Source organism: Polyodon spathula, chromosome 2 (assembly GCF_017654505.1).
Source record: "Polyodon spathula isolate WHYD16114869_AA chromosome 2, ASM1765450v1, whole genome shotgun sequence".
Lineage (NCBI taxonomy): Eukaryota > Metazoa > Chordata > Actinopteri > Acipenseriformes > Polyodontidae > Polyodon > Polyodon spathula.
The window spans coordinates 68,927,091-68,946,972 of NC_054535.1; the positions used below are offsets into that span (position 1 = coordinate 68,927,091).

General features: G+C 41.8%; 1 pseudogene; it reads right to left on the reverse strand.

Annotated features, from left to right (window-relative positions):
* Positions 1 to 9,196: 9,196 nt before the first annotated feature.
* LOC121326879 lies at positions 9,197 to 19,083 on the reverse strand (annotated as a pseudogene).
* Positions 19,084 to 19,882: the final 799 nt, after the last annotated feature.

Consider the following 19,882-nt stretch of genomic DNA (forward strand, 5'->3'; position numbering starts at 1 on the left):
AGGATAATTGATAGCTAGTTAATCCCTCGGTCACCATTATAAGAACCTGCAGCTTTAGCTGCATGGGGTTGAGTGTTTGGTGAGTGGAGAACGGAAGTACAGAGAGAGGCGGTAAAAAGAATAACTATAAAGAAAACAATTGCTATGTGTGCTGGTTCAATACCCAGCACGATATCTGTGATCATTATTGTTAATTTGTTTGTTTTGACCCACGTGCCCTTTTGTTTTGAGAAACTGTTTTGTTTAAATTTTTTATTTAATAATAAACACACCACAGCGCAGTTGTACCCCAGTCTGCAATTGCTGTTGTGTGGTTTCATTTCCTGGTCTGACCTCACCACACACACGCCATCCTTGTCACACCGTGTTAAAAGAGAATCTCATTTACCATGTGGTACTCCTAGTGAGTTATTAACCTAACACTGCCATTTCAGTTCACCCAACTTGTGAAGAGCTGGTTTGCCTTTTCAATACAGGGAGGATAGCTCAGGACACAGGCCAGCCCCAGGAGTTCAGTTCGAAGCTCTTCTCTGACACTGAGCCTCCATCACTCCAGGTCTGCTTGTCAATCACACTTTTAAAGTACTGCAGGATGTATCTCTGGAACACAACATTATTGAGAGATTAACTTTTATACCTGCTATGGGATAATAATGGGCCTAAACTCTACTTAACTATGGGCCTATTTTATATTTTAACTGGAACAAAACAGAGCGAATGTTGTGCAAGCACTACATAGAGTAAAGAATATCAGCACTGCTTATTAAAGAATATCAGCACTGCTTATTAGAGAGTAACAGCACCTCATAGAGTAAAGAATAGCAGCACTGATTATTAAAGAATAACAGCACCTCATAAAGAATAACAGCACGGCACAGAGTAAAGAATAACAAGGCTGCTTATTAAAGAATAACAGGGCTGCTTATTAAAGAATAACAGCACCAGCACTGTTTATTAAAGAATAACAGCCCTGTGTGGCAGAGCACAGCTCTGCCCTTTATAAATTGGCAGGGATGGGGTTAAATTCCCCTACCTGCCTGCGTTTATTGTGTTCAAGTGGCTGGGGTTGATTGGAGTAATTAACAATCAATCAGCACCCAGCCACCTGACATAAAAGAAGGCCTCAGCTTCTCATTAGGGAGAGGAAGGAGCTGAGGAAGTAAGCAGATGGGTGTGCTTGCACTTGTTGTTTTTGGTTTGCTGTGGTTTTTGAATTTTCTGTTCAGTGAAGGCATCGCCCAGCCTGGAAACCTTTATTTTGTAAGTTTTGTTTTGTTTTTTTGTGTATAAATACCTTTGTTTTGGATAGCTTATATTAAAATAATGCTTGTAGATTTTTACTGCTACTTATGGAACAAACATATATTTTTAATATATGGTAGAAAAGTATGATCCTTATACTTTTCATATATAGAAATTGGCCTATATATATATATATATATATATATATATATATATATATATATATATATATATATATATATATATATATATAGTAGACTGTACTAGAATATATTTTCAATATATATAAATATATGGATTATAGACTAAAATATATTTTAAATATATAAAAAAGGGGCCAATTTCTATATATGAAAAATATAAGGATCATATTTTTCTACCATATATATATATATATATATATATATATATATATATATATATATATATATATATATATATATATATATATATATATATATATATATATATATATATGTGTGTGTGTTTTCCATAGAGCATAGTGGGTTTGATTCCACTTCTCTGGAACAGCATAACTGAGACCTGTTAACAGATCAATGAAAAAAGCAAGTATCATTGCTACAGCATAGTGGTGTCCCATCAAACTGTGTTGCAATTTACAAACTAAAAATACTGTAAACACAAGCTGTATTTCTCATTTGATACAGTACATTATGCTTAAATTTAACTTTTGTGCTTAACAAAAAGAGAAGAAGTTTCCTAACATCACCGGTAAAGAGAAACACGTTTATTACATGTAGATGCCAGTTAAAAATGCTCCTAAAAATACTAAGTAACCTGTCCTCAAATGAGGACAACAGCACTTAATGGGTTAATCCTTTTCAAAGAACTTTCTGCAGAGCATAGATGGTCCTTGCACATTAGTCATAATGTCAAATAAATGTAATTAGAAAAGAACACTCTCTTCTAGTGTATATCTCCAAAGCACATGCTTACCTTACTACCTGAAGAGGTGACAGCCCTCACAGCCCTGAAGTCACAAACTATATACGCTACTAAGTAGGTGCTCATCTTGACACTCCTATCAAAGTGGTCTTCCAACAGCCCCCCCCTTCAAGTTCATTATCAGGGTCATTATCTGTGGAGGAAATAATATACTTCAAGCACAGTAATAACCTGTATAAAGCCTACTGTGGCCCACTTCTAAAGTGAGATATAAAAAAGCTATAGTACGGATGGTGCATCTACCTTGGGCATATTAGACAGTGCAAGGTGCTGTCTTTCTCTGGATATTTTAATTGAGAACATGGCTTTAAAAGAGGGTTCATTAAAGCACGGGAATGCCATGAGAGCTGCTGTGGGCTCAAAATCTGTGCTCGCCAGTATCCTGTTTATGAATGAATATACAAGTTAATGCTGAATATTAATATTAGTTTGATCAAGTTCTATATTGAATAACACTGTTAGATTGGTACTGATCGATTCTTAACAATTGCGTAAACAAGGGAAGCCGAGGAATCTGATTGTTTTGTGTTGAATGCAATGTATTGCATATGATCTTAATGATAAATTACATTAACACTGATTTAAAAGACTAGAAAATATGATCAATTAAATTAAAATAAGATGTAAAAGACCACACTATTTTTCTTAATGGTGGAAAATTATGATGAATTACATTAACAACGATGATGTAAAATACTAGAAAATAGGATCAATTCATTTTAAAAAGATGTCAAAGACTTGAAAACAGTATAATGTACCAGATTTGAATGGGCTCTTCCCTGCTTTCTTAGCGGAAGTTGTTTGGGCATGTGCAACCAACACAAACAATGTCAATAAATAGAGCCTGACGCAGTGATTAAAAAAATATATTAAAAAATCCAAAACTTAAATGTATTTTTAATGATTATTATTATTATTATTATTATTATTATTATTATTATTATTATTAGTAGTAGTAGTAGTAGTAGTAGTAAACTCAGTATAAAACTAAGCAATACGTATAATGTGGCTACAACTAATTATCCACAAATTATATCCCCAGGGCTACTAAATGAGGCAGCTAAAATGGTGGTTAAAATGATAAAAGGTGGTTAAAAAATGAGGTAGCTGCCTGAAAAAAAAAAAAAAAACTAACAGTGGAAGGATGGCTGTTTAAATAACCATTAAAATGCCCTATATTTGAATGGTTTAATCAGTCTTATCAATTATTTAACAATGTGTCCCAGCTTAGAGCTTTGAAAATCTGGTCACTCTAAAATAACACTTGAGAAAAATAAGCTTGCAAATGCACACAGCAGGCTGGCTTTGCAGGCCAGGCATGTCAGCAGCTGACACAAAACAGGAAGCTTTAGAAAACAACAGGGTTTTGTTTGTTTTCAAACAGTTTCAACATGTTTGACTTAAACAGCAGAAAAAAACGAACAAAACAGTTAGGTTAGCTATGGAAAAGTACGATGTATTAATAATGAGTGCAATATTATAGGATTTTGACAAGTAAAAAAAGGACATCTTTTAGAAGAGACTGCTGTTTTGTTTGCAACAGTGCCCCTATTTTGTCTTGTGAGGAGACAAACTATTTTAACGCGATACTAGTTTTATAACATTACCATTGTTCATCCTCTGTGCATTAAAAGAGAAAATAGGGGCCTGCTGTCCTGTTCAATGAAACATTATACAATCTGTGATTACAAAACACTTAATAGTGATGCATTCAGAAATACGTGAATTTACTGTATTACGTTTCTTTATCCATAGAGCTAACTAAACAAGTCCTCTTAAACAAATGGAAGAGCACGTCATCACCAGTAACAAACCAAACTAGGGGAAGCACCATGGTGCTCCTACATTTATACAACATCCACATTCAGCAACTACGAGCAATGCTCACATCGTTTATACTGAGACAGAACACTCATGCACTTAACAACCTCAAGTGCTGTTTCTGAATATAACTCTTTGTGAGTGTACAGTAGTTACAGCAGCTGGTGCCAAGACTGCAGAAACACAGCTCACCCTGAGAGATGCTTTTTCTTTCCACATCAGAAAGCATCAGACATGCACTAAAATAACTGGGTTCTTACCTATACAAACTCTTTCAGAGCAGAACAAAAAAATGAATAAAATGACCGTAATGCAAAAACCACTCTTAAACATTAAACAAGAAACCGGCACCCACACTGGGGAACCTTTACTGCTGAATGAGCCGTATCCAATGGTAACTTGGAATAACGTGAGCTATTGTTTTACATGTACTGCAGATTGCACTGGATTATGCTGATTGCGCTAAACTATATGCGCAACATGAAGACTCCCATTGCATAGCAGTGTCAGCCATTCCTTGTTTTCCTATGAACATTTCTTATAAATTACCTACCTGTGCCGTAGACGTGTGGTAAATTGTATTAAGCTCATGTGAGACTGTATTAACATGTATTAAAAACTGCAATGCAATGGGAGTCCTAAATGATATCTGGACGACTTCATACAGTTTAATTTCTGTTATTACAGTATGTGTTGGTATATTTCATGATGTGATGAAAGTGTGAGTGTACATTGTTGATGTATCCTAGAGTGCTGTTCTAGAATGACTCAATCATAGAGACTTTGAAGGGGTAATAGACTCTTCTAAGTAGAGTACAACAGCCCAGTTTATCCATTGACGAATACTTCATTTTGTGTCAGTTCAGCCACCTTACAGTACAGTATATAGGGCCTTAGTGATTTGACAAGGGTTGAAGCCACAAATCATAAAACAATATCTAATAACACATCCTTTCAACTCAACTCTGATTAAAAATAGCCTTTTTTCTATTCTCACACTATCACAGTTTTTCCCAATTGTTTACACACTAAAATTGGAACTTGAAACTCAATCACTGAAATCTCTCTCTCTCACTCTGTACCAAATCCCTAAACCAAGTCTGCTAAATTGCAAGCACAATTCCTGCTTTACACTCAGTTTCCAATTCTATGCAAGACACTACACACAGTTCTCTACATTAGGCACAACATTCAAAATTAAAGTCTCTGTAGTCCCTTTGGAAAGCAACGAGGACGAGGAAGGACAGTTGTCTCAGATGAGATCAGGGCCACATTGGTTGACCATGTGCTCAACCATGGATTGAGTATGAGGGAGGCTGGGCAGAGAGTTCAGCCTAACCTGAGCCGCTACACGGTTGCATCTATCATCCGTACATTCAGAAATGAGAACCGGTAAGTTACCTACCATCTACACTATGCTCTTTATGTATGTATGTATGTATACTGTAGTATACTGCAGTCCGACATATCAGTAGGCCTATGTCACTCAGTGATTGTTGGTCAATGTTACAGTAATGTCATTTCATATTGAAAGAAAATAGATTTTAGCTTACTGTAACCAATCATATCATATTTGTGGATCTTCTGCAGAACTGAGAGACGGCCAGGCCATGGTGGAAGACATCGGCTGTTCATACCAGAACAGGAGACTGCTATTGTGAACATGGTGGTGGCAAACAGTACCATTAGACTACAAGAAATCCAGAACTACAATATTCAATAACGTTCACCAGGTGGGCTTGTCTACATTGAAGCGTGTATTACAGCGCAACCGAATCCAGATGAAACAGGTCTACAGGGTGCCATTTGAGCGAAACTCAGAGAGGGTTAAAGAACAGCGCTATGAATATGTGCAAGTAAATACTATACTGTGAATTTACTATCATATCAGCACTGTATAGACACATTACAGTACTGTAATCCAGTGTATTGTGCCTCACCATATTGACTGCTCTAGGTCTATTTCACATATTGTCTTGTTGTCTGTTTCAGAGAGTCTTGGAGCTGGATGCCGCTGCAATTCAGCACGTTTATATTTACTTTGATGAGGCTGGCTTCAACCTAGCCAAAAGAAGGGGACGAGGACGGAACATTATTAGCCACCGTGCCATTGTGAATGTCCCTGGACAGCGTGGAGGGAATATCTCCATGTGCGCAGCCATTAGCCAGCAAGGCATCCTCCATCACCATACCAACCTTGGTCCCTACAACACCGCCCTTCTCATCACATTCCTGGACACACTACATGGCATTCTCATTCCAGCCGAGCAGAGGGGTGGACCAGAGCAGCCCAGGTATGTTGTCATCTGGGACAACGTGAGTTTCCACCGGGCTGCTTTGGTCCGCAGCTGGTTCATCGACCACCCACAATTTATTGTTCTATACCTCCCACCATATTCCCCATTCCTAAACCCAATGGAAGAGTTTTTTTCGGCATGGCGCTGGAAGGTGTATGACTGCCATCCCCTCCCATGCATGCCTGTTCTCCAGGCAATGGAGGATGCATGTGGTGAAGTTGATGTGGGGGCTTTCGGCGGCTGGATCCGTCACTCCAGAAGATTCTTTCGCCGCTGTTTAGCCATAGACAACATCGCTTGTGATGTAGATGAGGTGCTGTGGCCCGACCAAAATAGGAGGCGGGATGCAGCCTAATTTCTTTTGTCTTACATTTTGCATGTGTTTTTGTCTTTTTGTGTTTAGAGTTTTGAAAGAATCAGCCACTTTCATTTTTTATTTTTGTACAGAAAACCCTTTATCTTACTGAATGTTTTTCCTGGTTTTCTCCTGTTGGGTATGGAAAGTGTTACATAAACACAAGTGTTCAAAAATACTGCATTTTGGAAATAAATGACAATATTTTTGTTACTGCATTACATTTGTGTGTGTTTATTTATATATATTTGAGTAGGTATACAGTACTGTGACAATTTTTTACAACCGGCTACAGTGTAACACTGAACATGCAAAAGGCATAAACCTGCTGATGGATATTCATAGTAGTGTTTTGTGTTGAGCACATCAGTGTGTTGTTGGTTGGTAGACAGATCTATTCATATGACGTGTGTGTGTGTGTGTGTGTGTGTGTGTGTGTGTGTGTGTGTGTGTCATTTTGATGCAAAAAAACATTTTGGAAAGAGATAAAACAGTTTTGAATGCAGTGTTTGCTTTTGCTAGAGATTTGTAGAGTTTTGCATTTTGTGTTTGTGGTTTTGTGTTTTGTGTTTAGAGTTTTGGGAAAATGAGCCAAAGATTCAGCAAACGTGTGTAAACAATTGGGAAAAACTGTAAGAAATAGACGGTAAACTTGTTGTTCAGCATTTCAAGTTGCAGGTTCCTCTTTCTTCAGCGCTGTTTTGATGTTACCGGTCTATCCACAGTGCCACCTCTTCAGTACAGGCAGAGTCACTGCAGGTTCTTCAGCAGCCAGTCTCTCAGTGTCTCCATGTTCCGTTCCAGCCACTTTATGTTTTTCTCCAGGCACACTATGGCAACCTGAGTAACCCTGAGCTGGGAAGATTGCTCTGTTATGGACTCTGTAGCAGGGCGAGCAGTCCTGTACAGTGTTTATTTTAGAACGGGATCTCCCCTTTCGCCCCTGTGTTATTTTGTATTTGTTTATTTTATATTTGTGTTTATAGATGACGGCGAACCGCCGTGTGTTTTGTATTTGTTTATTATTTTGTATGACGGCGGAGCCGTGCATTTCTGTGTTACTGTTTTAAAAATATTTGTGTTTATAAATGACGGCGAACCGCCGTTTTGCAGCGTGGATGGGAAGCCCATCCACGTTTAATAATTGAAACCCGTGCAGAAGGTGGCCATCTCCCGAATTAAGTGATTAATTTATTGCTAATCGGGAGCTGGTCACCTGTATAAAAACCTGGAGCTCTCTCCATGCTAAGGGGGGTGTTTAGAAGTGGAGAACGCGAGAGCGATATTTAAAAAGAATAAGGATCCGTGAAGGCTACTGCCCAGCCGGACTTTAGCGTTTATTTTTGTGGTCGTGATTTTTGTTTAATTGTTTTATTTCTGCTCAGCAAGCATGTATTTATTTTTGTTCAAATATTTTATTTATATTTTTTGTTCTCATTAATAAAACGGCGCACGCGCCAGTGCACTGTACCTCTGTTCTGGTTGTGCTTTCTTAATCTGTGTCCCCGCAACGCCGTTTCCTGCCACAGACTCAAACATTTTTACCTGAAAAAGTTAAGTTTGTTTAGAGCCTTGTTGAATTGCTTAAACATCCCAATGGTACAACGCTTTATTTTACTAAGTACTGTGTGTGGTAGGTGTATTTTAAAAACATCTAACATTTAGATGTATTTTCTTTTAAGATTAACACATGTGGAATAGTTGCCAAGGTATTAAACTACATAGAAAAATTAAATGTAGCTGCACCTTCCTGAGCTCTGTCAAGCTGCTTTTATAGTGTTACAGCTGTTTTAATTTGCTCTAAAATGTTGCCAGCACATGTGGCTGGTCCTACTGTACAGTTCATCATTACTACTCCAGTTTTCCCTTATGATTTTGCTGAAGATCACTAAATATTCCAGGCTTTACACAGTATGTGAGCAGAGCCTGTAAAAAACACAGTATATAAGAAAGTTTACAAACGAGAGGAGGCCATTCGGCCCATCTTGCTCGTTTGGTTGTTAGTAGCTTATTGATCCCAGAATCTCATCAAGCAGCTTGAAGGATCCCAGGATGTCGGCTTCAACAACATTACTAGGGAGTTGATTCCAGACCCTCATGATTCTCTGTGTAAAAAAGTGCCTCCTATTTTCTGTTCTGAATGCCCCTTTGTCTAATCTCCATTTGTGACCCCTGGTACTTGTTTATTTTTTCAGGTTGAATAAGCCCCTTGGGTCGACATTGTTAATACCTTTTAGAATTTTGAATGCTTGAATTAGATCGCGGCATAGTCTTCTTTGTTCAAGACTCAATAGATTCGGTTCTTTTAGCCTGTCTGCATATGACATGCCTTTTAAACCCAAAATAATTCCGGTCGCTCTTCTTTGCACTCTTTCTAGAGCAGCGAGGTGACCAGAACTGAACACAATATTCGAGATGAGGTCTTACTAATGCATTGTACAGTTTTAACATTACTTCCCTTGATTTAAATTCAACACTGTTCACAATGTATCAGAGCATCTTGTGTATCAGTGTATCAGCAGAGCCTGTGAAAAACACAGTATATCAGCAATTTCAAGAACCACTCGTAATGTCTGAAACATCAGATAAGCCTAAGGGGAAAGTAAAAATAAATAAATAAATAAAACTTACTCCTTAAGTTTGAATTCTGCCACACATACAAAAAAAAAACAAAACAAAAAAAAAAACTTGTTTGCATTTGATCCATGTTTGGCAAAACCAGAGTGGATTACATTTGTACCCTGCTGTACATACCTTAACAACTTCCCTGTGTCCTTGCTGCTGTTAAGGCTCCAAAATTGTATTCTTCTCGGCCCCCGACATTGAGATCTGGTATTTCTCCAGCAGGTACGCCCATCCCTCAGCGCTCTGAGCTCCAATAGAATACACTGTCTCAATCACATCCGTGGGTAAACTACAAGCACAAGAGACTACTTGGGAACATGCCACAAAAGGGTTTTACTGCAGTTGTAGAAATGCAATACAGAGCCATGTAGCATTGCTTTACTAAAGGAGCAGTTATGCTCACTAATTTCATATATGTGCCAATGTGTGTTATCCCCTATGCATTTACCAACTGCTTGTGAATTGTGCATTTTACTCCTAGTGCCTTAGCAGAATTGCTCCCTGAAGAAAATACACTTTGTTTTATTGTATGTTTTTATCAGACATTAGGTCTTTAAATAATATGCTTTTCCGTTTGATATAAATATCATTACCGTATTATATAAAGGTATAATGCCACATGTTCAGTAGATCATACAAATGTTGCCAGCAGTGTGGAATCATAGAAGCTCAGCCTGCAGAGCTAGATACAGAAACAGTGAGAGAAAACAAGAGTAAGATTCCAAGAACCTGAGAGTGCTGTTGGATTCAACCCAATCACTGAAGAGCTGGTGTGCCTTCTTAACACAAGGAGGGTAGCCGAGGTCACAGGCCTGTCCCAGGACCTCAGCGCGAAGCCTGCTGTCTGAAACTGAGCCTTCGTCGTTCCAGGTCTGCTTGTCGATCACACCCTTGGAGTACTGCCGAATATAATTCTGGACACATGCAGTACTCAGATTAATCAGTGAAGACATCAATAGACGGTTTTCATATGCTGAGGTCTATTTTAATGAGCAAATCAATGGTGCATCTAGCCAAGACTGAAACCATCTGACGTTTCCCAACAACATTTATTTATTGACCCATTTATCAAAGCCACTAAATACAATACAATAGAGTGGGAAGAGGTGACAGTATTAAGACCGCAAAAATGTTTGCATTATTAAAACAGACCTCTGTGAGTTTCAATAGTTAACATTACACAGACTGTGTGTATATTTTTCAAACTGACTTAAACATGCCTTTAAGTTTTGTGCCACGTCTGTGATGTTTCTCTTCTCTATCATTCTGTAGATGCCTCCAGGTAGCCCAGGCCCTGCAGCAGGGGGATGTTGTGGGTGTTGTGTCTGAGATAGCAGCTCAGATCAAGGGGTCAGTCGAGAGTAAACCTTCCTGCACCGGACACAAGAAACTTCATGAAGCCTCACCAGAAGTCTGACTAGAATGTTTTCATTGATTAGTAAAGACTCATTCTTTGCTCATTTTGCACCTTACAGAAAATACGACAACTAGGTGCATAGATACTATACCCCAAGACTCTGGAAAACAGTTAACAAAGACGAACATGATCTGCAGCAAAGTGCAATAATTTGTATCACATATTTAAACTAATTTGTTTGGCAATTTACTGTGAATACTGAGTATGACCTGACCACTTTACTGCATTTAAAGAGAAAGTCCCTATTAAAACAGGCCCCTAGGTTGTAGTTTTTAAACAAAAGATTAGTTTAAATAAATGACTTGGTCAATCACAATGTGTAAATGGTAGTAATCTTAAATGAAATCTTTACATCGTGTAACAGGATGTTTAGTGTTATGATAGAAGAGACATCCTAAATTGTTTCAGAGATACCTGGCTGCCTGTCTTTCCAAGCACTCTGGTTATTGTACTACATGTGTTACTTCTGCTTGGGTTCTTATGGGAAATTTAGAGAAAGTTTTTTTTTTTTTTTGGTTTCAACAATCTCCAGCTGGGGGCGCCAAACTACTATTTTAAAATTAAAGCAAGGGAGAAAAAATCGATATTTTCTGTGGTTTAACCAGTTTGCATTATTCTGTGTATGGCTTTCGGTTTGGAATTAAGAGCATGGACCCTATCACAGGACTATCAGGAAACGAACTTGCATACCCAATCCATTGCAACAATACAACACAGAGCAGACTGCAATACAGTGTTACCTGTCCAGCTGGAATGCATTGTGGATGAGGTTGCTTCTGTCCTTATGGCTCAGAGCAGTGTGGTTTCACTCCAGTAAGTGAATATCCATTCATATCAGCATTGAACTTCACCCAGCTCACCTCTCCCTCCAGCTAAATTATATCTGCATTAGAATACAGGCAGTGACAATCACCGCATTCTCGCAAAGCTCTTTAAAATGACACAGATTATGCTGTGATTTTTTTACACACACAGTATGTTGACAAAGTGCATTTAAGAAAATGTGCTTTCCTTCAAAATGTAAGTCAATTTATGGCAGAAGCAACCAGTGTGAATAAACCATTTACTGTACACGGATACATTAATGGAATACCTGATTGTGTTTCCAGCAGATGTCTCCCAATGTTTTTTGAGTTACTTGTGATGTAGGTCAGAGAAACATGCCAAAGGTAGCTGGAACATAGAAGTTAAAAGACAGATGAAGATTATTAAACGGCATGTGGTCCTTCAGAAACACAGCAGCCATGCAAAGAATGGCAGGCTGGATTGTACCCTTGCTGCAGATAGGACCACACAGGGTCAATGGGGAGAACAGCCTTCAGGAACCTCCCCTGCGCTCTACAATGATCAGAGGGATTCATTTCTGAAGAGTCCAGGTGTTCATCATCGCCTTCAAATCCAGGTGCTCCCCAGCATTCTGGTACTGCACAAATACAAACATACATGAACAACGTGCTGTTCTCCATCCCTTTTGAGATGGTTCCATTTTAAACCTCATTCATTTTCACAATCTGAACAGCCTATTAATCAGAGGTTCACAAACGTTTGGTTTTTGTCTGGGGCACCCCTTTCTGAATACTCACTCTCACCACGACAGTCGAAGAACATCTTTCTGTACATTAAATATGCTGTTATACAAAAGAGACGTCTCTAGATTTTCTTGGGGACCCCTTGGTCACCTGCTATTGACCTCCAGTTGTCTTGTAAACTGACTTGAATCGGGGAGATACAACCGTGTGTCTATCTGAAAACTGACTTGCATCACGGAGATACAACAGTTTATCTTTCTGAAAACTGACTTGCATCACGGAGATACTACAGTTTATCTATCTGAAAACTGACTTGCATCACGGAGATACAACAGTTTATCTTTCTGAAAACTGACTTGCATCACGGAGATACTACAGTTTATCTATCTGAAAACTGACTTGCATCATGGAGATACAACCATGTATCTGTCTGAAAAACAAATTTTTAAACAAATGTATCAGTATACTTACTGCATTGTTTGAAGCCTGACTGCTGCTGTAGCAGAATTCTCCAGAAGTGAAGTCCTCTTCACTGCAGGTCTGGTAATAAAAACACTAACAGTCCATATTTAAAGTGTTGTGTTCTGATCATTTCATTAACTTTAGGTATGCATTTTTAAATGGCATGTTCTAAACTTTAATATGTGGAATCTGTTGCTAGATTCAATGACACTTTTTAATTCTGTTACTTTCAATATTTTTATAATTCTGACTTTTGTATTCATCCAATCAGCAATTTACAAACAATTATGTCAAATCAGGTTAGTCTGTTTAGAATGGGGACAGTGAGAGAAATGGTTGTGTGTTGGTGGAGAGGATGTGTGGTGATTTGCTATGCTGTTCCACAAGTCTTCATTCATGGTATTTCTGTAGCTGAACTTCTTCAGATAGCGAACAATCCCGTTCTCGAGAAGGTCTTCAGTGAGAAAGCTCTTCAACATGTGTAGAATACAGGCCCCCTGGGTATCAAATACAGCAAGAGGTTCAATCAAATATATTTAAACCGTTTCATAAACAAGTTATATAACAGTGAACCCTGACATTGGCGTGCTACAGCAGTCTGATATATCTTGTTAAAAGCATCTTGAGATGGCTTGCCATGAAAGGCACTTTATAAATAAAATTTGATTTGATTTGAATCAGGAGGCTTGTGTAGTAGATTGATGCATAGACAACATAAAGAGATGTACACTTCACTGCTGCTGAACCAAAGCTGTGTATTGTGCAGACCTGTCACACATATATCTATACCCTATAGTGCCATCTCCTGCACACAGCAAAAGCTGTATTAAACAGTGTTAAAGAGTAACTGGAAGCTGCAGTATAATCCTGAACAGAATGGAGTCACAACATGACAGCTTGTATCAGATAGTTTGTATCCAATGAAAATGGTATTACACTAAGATTAGCTTTACTGTTTATTTATTTGTGTTTAATTCAGGATACACATATAGACCCTACATTGTGCTTTAACACACAAGATCCTGAGTACCCCACTCAAGGGTAGTGTCCAGCCATGGACCCCTGGTGTGTGGATCAGCTTGTATCATACAGCCCCCTACAATCATGCATGTTTTGGCTTCCATGCCAGCTGCATGAAGACAGTGACTGCACCTTGTCATATGAGACAGTATCGAACATTTCCTTTATCTGGGTGGGGAGTGGTCGGAATGAGTTAATGGAATCCCTTCCAATGGCTGCAAAGCAGGTGCCCAGTAAGTAGCACCCCTGAAAGAGAAGAGAGTCTTGGAAGTTAGGGCTAGTTAATATCATCTAGATTCCACAGCCCATTGTGTTACTATACAGAACATACATGCATACACTATACACAATAGATCTGCTGCTGACACTATACATAACTGACACAGATTGTTCTAATTCATTTCTTACAGTTAAACGCTTCCATGCTTGAGGTCAGATCCCTTATTCACCGAGCAGGTAAAGCATGGTGTGACACAACCAGTATACAGATTTGGAGTTTAATTGTTATGTATTGCTATCCATTCCCAATTATTGTTCTTGTCCTTTGGGTTTAAAAAGACAAAAGATCACCGAGTAAAGGGTAGTAGTACTGACCACTTGCAGTTCAGGATCAATAGTATCCACTGAAACAAATTCCATGTACCTGGCAAACCCTTCCTTTAAAACAGATGTCATTCCACCACTGCATGGTCACCAGGTTACCGAACCACTGGAGGGGAACAAAGGAAACAGGGGGGATTATATCCAAAGGAAAGGGCTTTCAACAAATGCTTCTAGAAACAGAAGCAATGATTCTTGGAAATCACTTCTGATGGCTCTAAAAAACAGAAAAGAATGAATCTGTTTTATTTAGCGACAAAGCCACCACCCAGTGTAAAAATGTACTATAGAGAGCTTTTTGCAGAAAATACAAAAATATGAAAAAAGGCAAAAATCAAGTGCAAACATGTTGCAAAGAGAAAGGACTTTCGTGTTGCTAACTGTAACCATGTGTTGAGGAATTGCAAATTACACAGCATCAATATCAGTTCACCTGCAAAAACAGAGGACTATTATACTGTTATCCTGATGTTAAATCATTACAAACATTGCTGGTCTTGACCTATGTTTACCTTTATATTAAATACTTTATTATATTTTTAAAGTGTACATTTGTATCTAAACTTTTTTTTTTTTTTTTTTTTTTTTTTTTTTTTTTTATATACTTGTACCTTAGAGGAATCAACATATTTGTACCATATCTGAGCATGGATGAATCCAAGTCACTATGCAGTGTTAGCAATACAAGACCATTCACAAACTGCCTTTCCATAAGGTAAGTGTCTCTAATTACTACGTATTTACAAAGCAGTTACTTAGTAAACACGTGTGTATTTACACATAATTACAAAGTTGTTATACATAGCTACGTTATATAATCCTAACACTAACCCCACTAACCCTAACTCTAAGCCTAACTCTTTAAGTACATTGTAAGTATGCACACTAACACTGTAATCATGTGCAAGTACACATGTATGCACTGTGTAAATATTCAGTAGTTACAAACACTTACTGTAAAGCATTACCCCGTATTCTATCCTGACATTGTTATTTCTCACAAGCTCTTATCAGCACAGTTAGGAGACACAGGAGATGTTTACCTGATGGGCCAGTTCATGGCCGATCACCATGGTGACCCAGAGCTTATCGGAGGCCGAGGAGGTCTCATCATTGAACAGCAGGGAGGTCTCCCTATGGTTAGGCCCCAGTTCTCCATGGCACCGGACTGGAAGTCAGGAATAGCGACCAGATCTAATAAATACAATAGATGGCTTTCTGAAGACACGGCTTGCAAATTACAGAATAAACCTCTGTACCCATCTTGTCAAGCAATAACACACATAAATACATGCTTTACACATGTACGCTTTGGCCAGCAGGTGGCACAAAACTTTAGGTTATTACCATAGCCCTGGTTCCATGAAAGAGAATGACAACCATTACCGAATGGGAAAGAGCCCCTCTCTGACTGTCAATCACTGAGCATATATAAAAAAGCTGCCCTATCAGGGCCTTGCTGTGAGGGGGAAGTCCCTCCCACCTCCTGTTGAAGAGGGATGTTCTCACCATAACATATCGCCATTTTCTTTCGAAATCAGAGGTCAGCTGGGGACACAACCTCAAAGGGTAATTTTTGTCATTCTCTTTCAGGGAACCAGAGTTATGGTAATAACCTGAAGTTCCCTTTCAGTGGAATGACAACCATTACCGAATGGGAAGCAGTACCAAAGCTGTCGTGGCTCCAGATTACCGAAAGTACAGCCTGACGGAGACAGCCACATGATGCCTAAGGGCATGCCGCCTGCAATACCCTAGAGCCCATAGAAGGTCTTGCTCAGTTTGCCACATCAAGGCAGTAAAATTGTGCAGACTACCTGTCCATGTAGCAGCATTGCACAGTTCTTCTAAGGAGGCGCCATGAAGGAGAACCCAATGAAAGTTCCTGGCCCCTGGTAGAATGGGCCATAATTTCCCCCCCTAAGGGGGAGTCTGTTCATACTCCAAGCGTATCGCATCTGCCACCCAGTGCGCTAGAAGTTGCTTCGATATGGCCTGACCTCTACAGTGGGACCCATAGCAGACAAACAGCTGGTTGGACTGTCTCCAAGACGTCGTCCTATCCAGGTAACAACACAGAGCCTGAACTGGGCATAGCATGTGCTGTCGTGCGGGGGAGGTCTGAAAGTTTCCAAAACCACCACCTGGTTGATATAGAATGAAGATACCATGAACCACAAAAAGGCTGGATTTGTTCGTAATGTTACCCGTGAGTCATTCACTGTGAAAGCCATGCATGTGTCATCAATGGACAGCGCATGAAGCTCACCCACTCGTCTGGCAGATGTAATGGCTATTAAAAACGCCACCTTCAAGGAAACAGGGTGCAGTTCTGCTCACGCCATGGGTTCGAATGGGGGACCCGTAAGGACTGGCACTTGGGGACCATCATTTTCATGGGAGGACGAAGCCTCTGAGCCCCTTTAAGAAATTGCACTGCCAGGAAATGTTCCCCAGGGGACATCGAGTCAATTTTGTCGTGGCACACTGATATTGCTGCCAGATATACCTTCAAAGTGGACGCTGATTTTCCTGCGTCAAACAGGTGTTGTAAGAAGATTAGTATCGTCTCAATAGGGCAGGTCACCAGATTGTGACCTTCGGCAATGCACCAGTCTTGGAAAACTTTCCATTTGTATGAATACTGGGCTCTAGTGCTCAGCGCCCTAGCAGACTGTAGTGTTTCTACTGCATCTGGCAAACCTTGTCTGAATAGACGGCTCCATTCAATGGCCAGAGCCAGAGTTGAAGCTGGGCTGAGTTCGGGTGCCATAATAGCCCCTCCACTTGGCTCAGGACTTACCAAGCGTACAGCATTCTTCTGTTGAAGATTGGTGATCTCCTGTTGATGGAGTATCGCTCTCGCTGGTTTGACAGTGGTGAGGGGTGGTGAAGGGTGGCAGATCTATGCGAAATTGTAGAGCTTATCCATCTCTCATTGTCGATAGCACCCAGGAGTCCTGGGTGCAGCCTTGCCATGGGTCTTTGCCGTTGGTCAGTCCAGTTGTGGGGGGGTTTGGTGGCAGCCGGGGCCCCTCAGGGGTGGTCTAGCTTGGGCTTGGGAGGGGGCGGGTCTTTCTTAGGCCCAGGCCTCGGTCTCCAGCCAAAGAACCGGTTACCCCTGGCTGGCAGTGGTCCCTTGCCGCTTGCTCTTCCTCTGCCTGCTTGTCTACTCTGGGGTCGAGGGCGGTGTTCAAACCCTTTTACCCCAGCAGGCTGTGAATGCCACCTTGGGCGCTGACGGCAAGCCGGAAAGCACGAAAATTTGGAGGCGACCTCTGAGGCCTTGTGGGACCTTGCAAGGCTCACATCAATGGTCACCCCAAAAGTCTGCCCCAGTGTAATGGGGGCATCAAGTAACGCCACCCTCTCGGTCTCCACGACCTTGGCTTGTGTCATCCACAAATGCTGGCGAGTGGCCACCATCGGCACCAGCAACCTCCTTGATGCCTGGCCTAACTCCCCCATTAGGTCAGTCATCGCCCTTGTTAACGCCTGGAGCTCCCCTATGTCTGCCTCCGTGGATCTTTCCTGCAGCCTCTCTGTTAACAGGGTTTGGTAGAGCACCAGTATAGCCATGGCGTTCACTGCTCTGACTGACAGTGGTGCTGATGCATACACCTTTTTAAGCATTGCATTCGTTGTTCTGCAAGGCTTGGATGGGCAGGTTGGGTCCTTATCCCCCTTGGTGAAGGTGGAACCTTGCACCAATACCGTGACCGTGTCCCCAATAGTGGACAATGTGCTAAGGCCCGCTTCTTGCAGTGTGCAGCAGAGACTCTGCTGTTCTGGAGGCTGAGGGTGCAGACGCTGGGTTGCTCCAGGAGCACACCAATTCCAGGAAGTCCTGGCATAAAGGGAGGGCATGCTGTGGGTGCCCTTTTTGCTGGAGGAAGCGGTTCCCCTTTCCCTCCTGTTCTGCCATCCAGGATACGTCCGTCGCTGCAGCTAAATGCTGCATTAGTGCCCGGAACTCTTCCTTCTGCGACACATGCGGCAAAGGCGGTAAGGAGCCCCCTTCCGTGGTCTGTCCGATGGAAGTGGCTGGGTCCTAGACATCCGATCTCGATGCTGAGAAGGACAGCTTGCCTGAGCTAGGAGGTGTAGGTAGTGGGGATGGGGAATGAGACTGTGGGGGCTGGAGCTGCCCGTTGGTAGGGAGCAGTCTGCCTTGTGATTTTAGTAGGGTCTCTAGCATGGTTTGCTCAGTCCTTACAGTCTCCGTTAACTCCAGCTTGGGCTCCTCTGAGGCGATTCCGACGAGGATCGTCTGTGCCTCCGTTGGGAAGGGGAGCGGTAACTACGCGGCGACCGCCTATCCCCTGGTGAGCATACCCTCGAGCGGTACAGCCTCGGCAGTGACCATCTCGCCTCCCCTGAGAGGTGTCTGCGCCTCTGTACCAGTGGTGGGGAAGGGGAGGGTGACCCAGGTGTGCAGGAGAGCTCTCTGGTCACTAGAGCAGGGGGGGTCCTAGACGACCTTTGCAGAGGCCCTTGGACCACGGACCTCATTCTCCCATGACTCGGGAAGAGAGACTGTGCTGGGGATAGGGCTGCTCTCTGACACTTAGTTCTTCTAGAGAACTTCCTACATGGAGAGTAATCCAGCTCACCTGCCAGTGTTTTGGTCGCATGTTCTGGCTCTAAGCATCTGGCGCGGGACCGGTGGTCGTCCTGCCTGGGCAGCTTCACCACGCACTGGTCGCTCTGGTGGAACCCAGTGGAGGACCCAGTCGACTGTACCGACATGGGATCTGCGTCGAGGAGAGCTCTGTCAGTGCCGAGTGATCAGTGCCAAGTCAATCAACGCCGATGTCGATGTAGCTCGCTCGGTGCTGGGCTGTAGACGACCCCGAAGCTATTCACTGGTGCCGGGATCGGCGTTGAGAAGAGCGCGGTCGGTGCCGGATCAATCGGTGCCGAGGTCGGTGCTGATTGGTAGCGTGGTCGGTGCCGGGCTGTAGACGGTTCCGAAGAGGTTCACTGGTGCCGAATCACTGGTGCCGGGAACGGAGCCGAGGAGAGCGCTGTTGATGCCGAGTCAACCTGTTCCAACGTTGGTGCCGATGGTAGGCACGGTCGGTGCTGGGCTGTAGGTGGCGCAGAAGATGTTTACACTGGTGCCAAGTCAATCTGGGCCGGGTAGGCGTTGTTTTTCTCAGCCTCAAAGTCGGCAGGAAAACCACGATTGATGCTGGGGTATGCAGCCGATTCAGTCTGCGTGGTCGCCAAGGGCAAGTGCAGCCTCGCTAGGAGAGCCCGAGGCTTGAGAAGGGCACTAGGCCTGAGCTGGTTTTTTTTTTTCTTTTCTGGTCGCTGTGGCCAATTAAATCGGCATAGAGGACGGCGTTGCGAGCCCGCAGAGTCTCCTTACAGCACCATAACAGCTCCCAACACAGTATATCAAACTACACGAGGCCTTGTGTAGTGAAAAAGAGTAATGGCCACTCACCAATCTCGCAAGAGGGGTCGAAACCAGCTCTAGTCAGTAAACTGACTGGAGAATCAGGCAAGAGCACTCTTAATCATGCTCGAAAGCGTGATTTTA